This window comes from Arachis hypogaea, chromosome 2, assembly GCF_003086295.3.
Source record: "Arachis hypogaea cultivar Tifrunner chromosome 2, arahy.Tifrunner.gnm2.J5K5, whole genome shotgun sequence".
Lineage (NCBI taxonomy): Eukaryota > Viridiplantae > Streptophyta > Magnoliopsida > Fabales > Fabaceae > Arachis > Arachis hypogaea.
In genome coordinates this window covers 76396004-76405695 of record NC_092037.1, presented here as the reverse complement: position 1 = coordinate 76405695, position 9692 = coordinate 76396004, and the positions used below count along the sequence as shown (strand labels likewise).

Here is a 9692-nt window from a genome sequence, read left to right as displayed (position 1 = left end):
GCTCCAGAAAATCCACTTCGAGTGCAGGGAGGTCAGAATCCAACAGCATCTGCAGTCCTTTTCAGTCTCTGAATCAGATTTTTGCTCAGGTCCCTCAATTTCAGCCAGAAAATACCTGAAATCACAGAAAAACACACAAACTCATAGTAAAGTCCAGAAAAGTGAATTTTAACTAAAAACTAATAAAAATATACTAAAAACTAACTAGATCATACCAAAAACATACTAAAAACAATGCCAAAAAGTGTATAAATTATCCGCTCATCACAACACCAAACTTAAATTGTTGCTTGTCCTCAAGCAACTGAAAATCAAATAAGATAAAAAGAAGAGAATATGCAATGAATTCCAAAAACATCTATGAAGATCAGTATTAATTAGATGAGCGTGGCTTTTAGCTTTTTGCCTCTGAATAGTTTTGGCATCTCACTCTATCCTTTGAAATTCAGAATGGTTGGCTTCTTTAGGAACTTAGAATCCAGATAGTGTTAATGATTCTCCTAGTAAAGTATGATGATTCTTGAACAAAGCTACTTATTGAGTCTTGGCTGTGGCCCAAAGCACTCTGTCTTCCAGTATTACCACCGGATACATACATGCCACAGACACATAATTGGGTGAACCTTTTCAGATTGTGACTCAGCTTTGCTAAAGTCCCCAATTAGAGGTGTCCAGGGTTCTTAAGCACACTCTTATTTGCCTTGGATCACAACTCTTATTCCTCTATTTTTTTTCTTTTCGTTTCCTTCTTTTTTTTTTCGGTTTTTTTTTTTTTGAATAGAAATGCCTCTTTTCTTGCTTCAAGAATCATTTTTATGGTTTTTCAGATCCTCAGTAACATGTCTCCTTTTTCATCATTCTTTCAAGAGCCAACATTCATGAACCACAAATTCAAGATACATATGCACTGTTTAAGCATACATTCAGAGAACAAAAATATTGCCACCACATCAAAATAATTAAACTGTTATAAAATTCAAAATTCATGCAATTCTTTCTTTTATCAATTAAGCACATTTTTATTTAAGAAAGGTGATGGATTCATAGGACATTCATAACTTTAAGGCATAGACACTAAGATACTAATGATCACAAGACACAAACATGGATAAACATAAGCATAAAATTCGAAAAACAGAAGAATAAAGAACAAGGAAATCATAGAACGGGTCCACCTTAGTGATGGCGGCTCTTTCTTGCTCTTGAAGATCCTATGGAGTGCTTGAGCTCCTCAATGTCTCTTCCTTGTCTTTGTTGCTCCTCCCTCATGATTCTTTGATCTTCTCTAATCTCATGAAGGATGATGGAGTGTTCTTGATGCTCCACCCTTAGTTGTCCCATGTTGGAACTCAATTCTCCTAGGGAGGTGTTCAATTGCTCCCAATAGTTTTGTGGAGGAAAGTGCATCCCTTGAGGAATCTCAGGGATCTCATGATGAGTGGGATCTCTTGTGTGCTCCATCTTCTTCTTAGTGATGGGCTTGTCCTCATCAATGGGGGTGTCTCCCTCTATGTCAACTCCCACTGAATAACAGAGGTGACAAATGAGATGTGGAAAGGATAACCTTGCCAAGGTAGAGGACTTGTCCGCCACCTTATAGAGTTCTTGGGCTATAACCTCATGAACCTCTATTTCTTCTCCAATCATGATGCTATGGATCATGATAGCCCGGTCTATGGTAACTTCGGACCGGTTGCTAGTGGGAATGATTGAGCGTTGTATGAACTCTAACCATCCTCTAGCCACGGGCTTGAGGTCATGCCTTCTTAATTGAACCGGCTTTCCTCTTGAATCTCTCTTCCATTGGGCGCCCTCTTCACATATGACTGTGAGGACTTGGTTCAACCTTTGATCAAAGTTGACCCTTCTAGTGTAAGGATGTTCATCTCCTTGTATCATAGGCAAGTTAAACGCCACCCTCACACTTTCCGGACTAAAATCCAAGTATTTCCCCCGAACCATAGTAAGATAATTCTTTGGATTCGGGTTCACACTTTGGTCATGGTTCTTGGTGATCCATGCATTGGCATAGAACTCTTGAACCATCAAGATTCCGACTTGTTGAATGGGGTTGGTAAGGACTTCCCAACCTCTTCTTCGGATCTCATGTCGGATCTCCGGATATTCACCCTTTTTGAGTGAAAAAGGGACCTCGGGGATCACCTTCTTCAAGGCCACAACTTCATAGAAGTGGTCTTGATGCACCCTTGAGATGAATCTCTCCATCTCCCATGACTCGGAGGTGGAAGCTTTTGCCTTCCCTTTCCTCTTTCTAGAGGTTTCTCCGGCCTTGGATGCCATAAATGGTTATGGAAAAACAAAAAGCAATGCTTTTACTACACCAAACTTAAAATGTTTGCTCGTCCTCGAGCAAAAGAAGAAAGAAGAGAGTAGAAGAAGAAGAAATGAGGAGAAAGGGAATGGCTTTGTATTCGGCCAAAGGGGAGAGAGATGGTGTTTAAGGTGTGTGAAAATGAAGGAGTGAAGGAGGGTTTATATAGGAGAGGGGGAGAGCGAGGTTCGGCCATTTGAGGGTGGGTTTGGGTGGGAAAGTGGTTTGAATTTGAATGGTGAGGTAGGTGGGGTTTTATGAAGGATGGATGTGAGTGGTGAAGAGAAAGATGGGATTTGATAGGTGAGGGGTTTTTGGGGAAGAGGTGTTGAGGTGATTGGTGAAGAAGAGAGAGAGTGGTAGGGTAGGTGGGGATCCTGTGGGGTCCACAGATCCTGAAGTGTCAAGGAAAAGTCATCCCTGCACCAAATGGCATGCAAAATCACGTTTTGTGCCATTTCTGGCGTTAAACGCCGGGCTGGTGCCCATTTCTGGCGTTTAACGCCAGCATCTTGCCCCTTTCTGGCGTTTAACGCCAGTCTGGTGCCCCTTTCTGGCGTTAAACGCCCAGAATGGTGCCAGACTGGGCGTTAAACGCCCACCAGCTAACCTCACTGGCGTTTAAATGCCAGTGGGTGCGTCCTCCAGGGTGTGCTATTTTTCTTCCTGTTTTTCATTCTGTTTTTGCTTTTTTCATGGATTTTGTGACTTCTTATGATCATCAACCTACAAAAGACATAAAATAACAAAAGAAAATAGTTAATTATAAAACATTGGGTTGCCTCCCAACAAGCGCTTCTTTATTGTCATTAGCTTGACAGAGGACTCTCATGGAGCCTCACAGATACTCAGAACCGTGTTGGAACCTCCCAACACCAAACTTAGAGTTTGAATGTGGGGGTTCAACACCAAACTTAGAGTTTGGTTGTGGCCTCCCAACACCAAACTTAGAGTTTGACTGTGGGGGCTCTGTTTGGCTCTGTTTTGAAAGAAGCTCTTCATGCTTCCTCTCCATGATGACAGAGGGATACCCTTGGGCCTTAAACACCAAGGATTCTTCATTCACTTGAATGATCAACTCTCCTCTATCAACATCAATCACAGCCTTTGCTGTGGCTAGGAAGGGTCTGCCAAGGATGATGGATTCATCCATGCACTTCCCAGTCTCTAGGACTATGAAATCAGTAGGGATGTAATGGTCTTCAACCTTTACCAGAACATCATCTACAAGTCCATAGGCTTGTTTTCTTGAGTTGTCTGCCATCTCTAGTGAGATTTTTGCAGCTTGCACCTCAAAGATCCCTAATTTCTCCATTACAGAGAGGGGCATGAGGTTTACACTTGATCCTAAGTCACACAAGGCCTTCTTGAAGGTCATGGTGCCTATGGTACAAGGTATAGAAAACTTCCCAGGATCCTGCCTCTTTTGAGGCAGTTTCTGCCTAGACAAGTCATTCAGTTCTTTGGTGAGCAAAGGGGATTCATCCTCCCAAGTCTCATTTCCAAATAACTTGTCATTCAGCTTCATGATTGCTCCAAGGTATTTGGCAACTTGCTCTTTAGTGACATACTCATCCTCTTCAGAGGAAGAATACTCATCAGAGCTCATGAATGGCAGAAGTAAGTCCAATGGAATCTCTATGGTCTCAGTTTGAGCCTCAGATTCCCATGGTTCCTCATTGGGGAACTCATTGGAGGCCAGTGGGCGTCCAGTGAGGTCTTCCTCAGTGGCATTCACTGCCTCTTCTTCCTCCCAGAATTCGGCCATGTTGATGGCCTTGCACTCTCCTTTTGGATTTTCTTCTGTATTGCTTGGGAGAGTACTAGGAGGGAGTTCAGTAATTTTCTTGCTCAGCTGACTCACTTGTCCTTCCAAATTCCTAATGGAGGACCTAGTTTCAGTCATGAAACTTTGAGTGGTTTTGATTAGATCAGAGACCATGGTTGCTAAGTCAGAGGTATTCTGCTTAGAACTCTCTGTCTGTTGCTGAGAAGATGATGGAAAAGGCTTGCTATTGCTAAACCTGTTTCTTCCACCATTATTGTTATTGAAACCTTGTTGAGGTCTCTGTTGATCCTTCCATGAAAGATTTGGATGATTCCTCCATGAAGGATTGTAGGTGTTTCCATAGGGTTCTCCCATGTAATTCACCTCTTCTATTGAAGGGTTCTCAGGATCATAAGCTTCTTCCTCAGATGAAGCTTCCTTAGTACTGCTTGGTGCATTTTGCATTCCAGACAGACTTTGAGAAATCATATTGACTTGTTGGGTCAATATTTTGTTCTGAGCCAATATGGCATTCAGAGTATCAATCTCAAGAACTCCTTTCTTCTGACTAGTCCCATTGTTCACAGGATTTCTTTCAGAAGTGTACATGAATTGGTTATTTGCAACCATTTCAATCAGTTCTTGAGCTTCAGTAGGCGTCTTCTTCAGATGAAGAGATCCTCCAGAAGAGCTATCCAAAGACATCTTGGACAGTTCAGAGAGACCATCATAGAAAATACCTATGATGCTCCATTCAGAAAGCATATCAGAGGGACACTTTCTGATCAATTATTTGTATCTTTCCCAAGCTTCATAGAGGGATTCTCCTTCCTTCTGTCTGAAGGTTTGGACTTCCACTCTAAGCTTACTCAATTTTTGAGGTGGAAAGAACTTTGCCAAGAAGGCATTGACTAGCTTTTCCCAAGAGTCCAGGCTTTCTTTAGGTTGAGAATCCAACCATGTTCTAGCTCTGTCTCTTACAGCAAAAGGGAATAGCATAAGTCTGTAGACCTCGGGGTCAACCCCATTAGTCTTAACAGTGTCACAGATTTGCAAGAATTCAGCTAAAAACTGATGAGGATCTTCCAATGGAAATCCATGGAACTTGCAATTCTGTTGCATTAGAGAAACTAATTGAGGCTTAAGCTCAAAGTTGTTTGCTCTAATGGCAGGGATAGAGATGCTTCTCCCATAGAAGTCGGGAGTAGATGCAGTAAAGTCACCCAGCACCTTCCTTGCATTGTTGGCATTGTTGTTGTTTTCGGCTGCCATGAGTTCTTCTTCCTTGAAGAATTCGTTCAGGTTTTCTAAAGAGAGTTGTGCTTTGGCTTCTCTTAGCTTTCTCTTCAAGGTCCTTTCAGGTTCAGGGTCAGCTTCAACAAGAATGCCTTTGTCTTTGCTCCTGCTCATAAGAAAGAGAAGAGAACAAGAAAATGTGGAATCCTCTATGTCACAGTATAGAGATTCCTTTAGGTGTCAGAGGAAAAGAAGAGTAGAAGACAGAAGTAGAAAATTCGAACTTATCAGAGAAGATGGAGTTCGAATTTTGCATTAAGGGATAGTGTTAGTCCATAGATAGAAGGATGTGAGAAGGAGGGAAGTGATTTTCGAAAATTAAGTGAGAAATTTTGAAAACATTTTTGAAAAACATTACTTAATTTTCGAAAATGAAAATGGAAAAGAAATCAAGTGATTTTTGAAAAAGATTTTGAAATTAGAAGTCAAAAAGATTTGATTGAAAACTATTTTGAAAAAGATGTGGTTAAGAAGATATGATTGATTAAAAAAAATGTGATTGAGAAGATATGATTTGAAAAACATTTTAAAAAGATTTGATTTGAAGATTAAAAACTTGACTAACAAGAAAAGATATGATTCAAACATTAAACCTTTCTCAACAGAAAAGGTAACATACTTGAAATGTTGAATCAAATCATTAATTGATAGTAAGTATCTTTAAAAATGGAAAGAAATTGATTTTGAAAAAGATTTGATTGGAAAATTGATTTGAAAAAGATTTGATTTTGAAAAGATTTTGAAAACTTGAAAAAAAATTGATTTGAAAACAAAATCTTCCCCTCTAGCCATCCTGGCGTTAAACGCCCAGAATGGTATCCATTCTGGCGTTTAACGCCCAAAATGCTACCCTTTTGGGCGTTAAACGCCCAACCAGGTACCCTGGCTGGCGTTTAAACGCCAGTCTGTCCTTCTTCACTGGGCGTTTTGAACGCCCAGCTTTTTCTGTGCAATTCCTCTGCTGTATGTTCTGAATCTTCAATCCTCTTTATTATTGACTTGAAAAGACACAAATTAAAAATATTTTTGGATTTTTAATAATACGGAAAAATCAAAATGCAACAAGAATCAAATAACAATGCATGCAAGACACCAAACTTAGCAGTTTGTATACTACTGACACTAACAAAATGAAAATGCATATGAGACACACAAAACACTCAAGTCAATAGAATTCAAAGATCAGAGCAAGTAAATCATCAAGAACATCTTGAAGATCACTAAGATATATGAATGCATGCAATTGACACCAAACTTATGATGAGACACTAGACTCAAACAAGAAATATTTTTGGATTTTATGATTTTTCTGAATTTTTTTTTGTGTTTTTCGAAAATTAAGTGGAAAAAGGTATCAAAATTCTTAATGAGAATTCCAGGAATCAGTGCAATGCTAGTCTAAGACTCCGGTCCAGGAATTAGACATGGCTTCACAGCCAGCCAAGCTTTCAAAGAAAGCTTCGGTCCAAAACACTAGACATGGCCAGAGGCCAGCCAAGCCTTAGCAGATCATTGCTCCAAAAGCAAGATTGATAAAAATCAACAAGCTTTTGTGGTGATAAGTTGAAACCTCGGTCCAATGAAATTAGACATGGCTTCTCAGCTAACCAGATTTCAACAAATCATCATGAAACTCTAGAATTCATCTTCAAGAATTTCGAAAAAAATAAATACCTAATCTAAGCAACAAGATGAACCGTCAGTTGTCCAAACTAGAACAATCCCGGGCAATAACGCCACTACTTGGTGTTGTTGCCGGATCTTGGCACTGATGTTACCACAAGCTTGCTCAAAACTTGAACAATCCCCGGCAACGGCGCCAAAAAACTTGGTGCGCGAAATTGTGAACAATACTTTTCACAACTCTCATAATCCCCGGTCATGAACCCCAAAAACGTGGTAGCTCAATACCATGGCATTACACAACTTCGCACAACTAACCAGCAAGTGCACTGGGTCGTCCAAGTAATAAACCTTACGCGAGTAAGGGTCGATCCCACGGAGATTGTTAGTATTGAAGCAAGCTATGGTCATCTTGTAAATCTTAGTCAGGCAAACTCAAATGGTAATGGTGATGAACGAAAATAACATAAAAGATAAAGATAGAGATACTTATGTAATTCATTGGTAGGAACTTCAGATAAGCGCATGAAGATGCCTTCCCTTCCGTCTCTCTGCTTTCCTACTGTCTTCATCCAATCCTTCTTACTCCCTTCCATGGCAAGCTTAAGCAAGGGTTTCACCGTTGTCAGTGGCTACCTCCCATCCTCTCAGTGAAAGCGATTGCATATGCTCTGTCATAGCATAGCAGAATTCATCTGTCGGTTCTCAATCAGGCCGGAATAGAATCCAGTGATTCTTTTGCGTCTGTCACTAACGCCCCGCCCTCAGGAGTTTGAAGCACGTCACAGTCATTCAATCATTGAATCCTACTCAGAATACCACAGACAAGGTTAGACCTTCCGGATTCTCTTGAATGCTGCCATCAGTTCTCGCCTATACCACGAAGACTCTGATCTCACGGAATGGTTGGCTCGTTTGTCAGACGAGCACTCGGTTGTCAGGCGATCAACCATGCATCGTGCAATCAGGAATCCAAGAGATATTCACTAGAGCCTTGATCGCTTGTAGAACAAGAGTGGTTGTCAGTCACCTTGTTCATGGGTGAGAATGATGATGAGTGTCACGGATCATCACATTCATCAAGTTGAAGAACAAGTGATATCTTAGAACAAGAACAAGCGGAATTGAATGGAAGAACAATAGTAATTGCATTAATACTCGAGGTACAGCAGAGCTCCACACCTTAATCTATGGTGTGTAGAAACTCCACCGTTGAAAATACATAAGCATGAGGTCTAGGCATGGCCGAATGGCCAGCCTCCCAAAGAGGGTTCAATCATAAAAACATGATCAAAAGATCCAAAGATCGAAAGACTCCTAATACAATAGTCAAAGGTCCTACTTATAGAAAACTAGTAGCCTAAGGTGTACAGAAATAAGTAAATGACATAAAAATCCACTTCTGGGCCCACTTGGTGTGTGCTTGGGATGAGCAATGAAGCATTTTCGTGTAGAGACTCTTCTTGGAGTTAAACGCCAGCTTTTATGCCAGTTTGGGCGTTTAACTCCCATTTGGGTGCCAGTTCCAGCGTTTAACGCTGGGATGACTGAGGGTGACTTTGAACGCCGGTTTGGGCCATTAAATCTTGGGCAAAGTATGGACTATCATATATTGCTGGAAAGCCCAGGATGTCTACTTTCCAACGCCGTTGAGAGCGCGTCAATTGGGCTTTTGTAGCTCCAGAAAATCCACTTCGAGTGCAGGGAGGTCAGAATCCAACAGCATCTGCAGTCCTTTTCAGTCTCTGAATCAGATTTTTACTCAGATCCCTCAATTTCAGCCAGAAAATACCTGAAATCACAGAAAAACACACAAACTCATAGTAAAGTCCAGAAAAGTGAATTTTAACTAAAAACTAATAAAAATATACTAAAAACTAACTAGATCATACTAAAAACATACTAAAAACAATGCCAAAAAGTGTATAAATTATCCGCTCATCAGCGTTCAACTCCAAAAGAAGCCTCAGCTCGTGGATAGATCAAGCTCAGCCCAAACATACAGTAAGTGGGCCCTGGAAGTGGATTTATGCATCAATTACTTACTTCTGTAAACCCTAGTAGCTAGTTTATTATAAATAGGACCTTTTACTAGTGTATTAGTAATCTTTTGGCCATTCGGTCTTTTGATCATTCAGGGGGCTGGCCATTCGGCCATGCCTGAACCTTTCACTTAGGTATTTTCAACAGTGGAGTTTCTACACACCATAGATTAAGGGTGTGGAGCTCTGTTGTACCTCAAGTTTCAATACAATTACTATTACTTTCTATTCAATTCTCTTTTATTTCTGTTCTAAGATATTCGTTGCACTCCAACTTGATGAATGTGATGATCCGTGACACTCATCATCATTCTCACCTATGAACGCGCGTGACTGACAACCACTTCCGTTCTACCTTAGGCCGGGCGCATATCTCTTAGATTCCCCAACAGAATCTTCGTGGTATAAGCTAGATAGATGGCGGCATTCATGGGAATTCGGAAGTCTAACCTTGTCTGTGGTATTTCGAGTAGGATTCCGGGAATCCGGAAAGTCTAACCTTGTCTGTGGTATTCCGAGTAGGATTCTGGGATTGAATGACTGTGACGAGCTTCAAACTCCTGAAGGCTGGGCGTTAGTAACAGACGCAAAAGAATCAAGGGATTCTATTCCAACCTGATTGAGAACCGAC

General features: G+C 40.8%; 1 non-coding gene across 1 annotated transcript; it reads left to right on the top strand.

Annotated features, from left to right (window-relative positions):
• The first annotated feature begins 4859 nt into the window (after window positions 1-4859).
• On the top strand, window positions 4860-4967 carry LOC112762643 (small nucleolar RNA R71). Its single transcript, XR_003182739.1, has one exon. It is a non-coding gene; the product is annotated as a small nucleolar RNA R71 (small nucleolar RNA).
• The last annotated feature ends 4725 nt before the right edge of the window (window positions 4968-9692 follow it).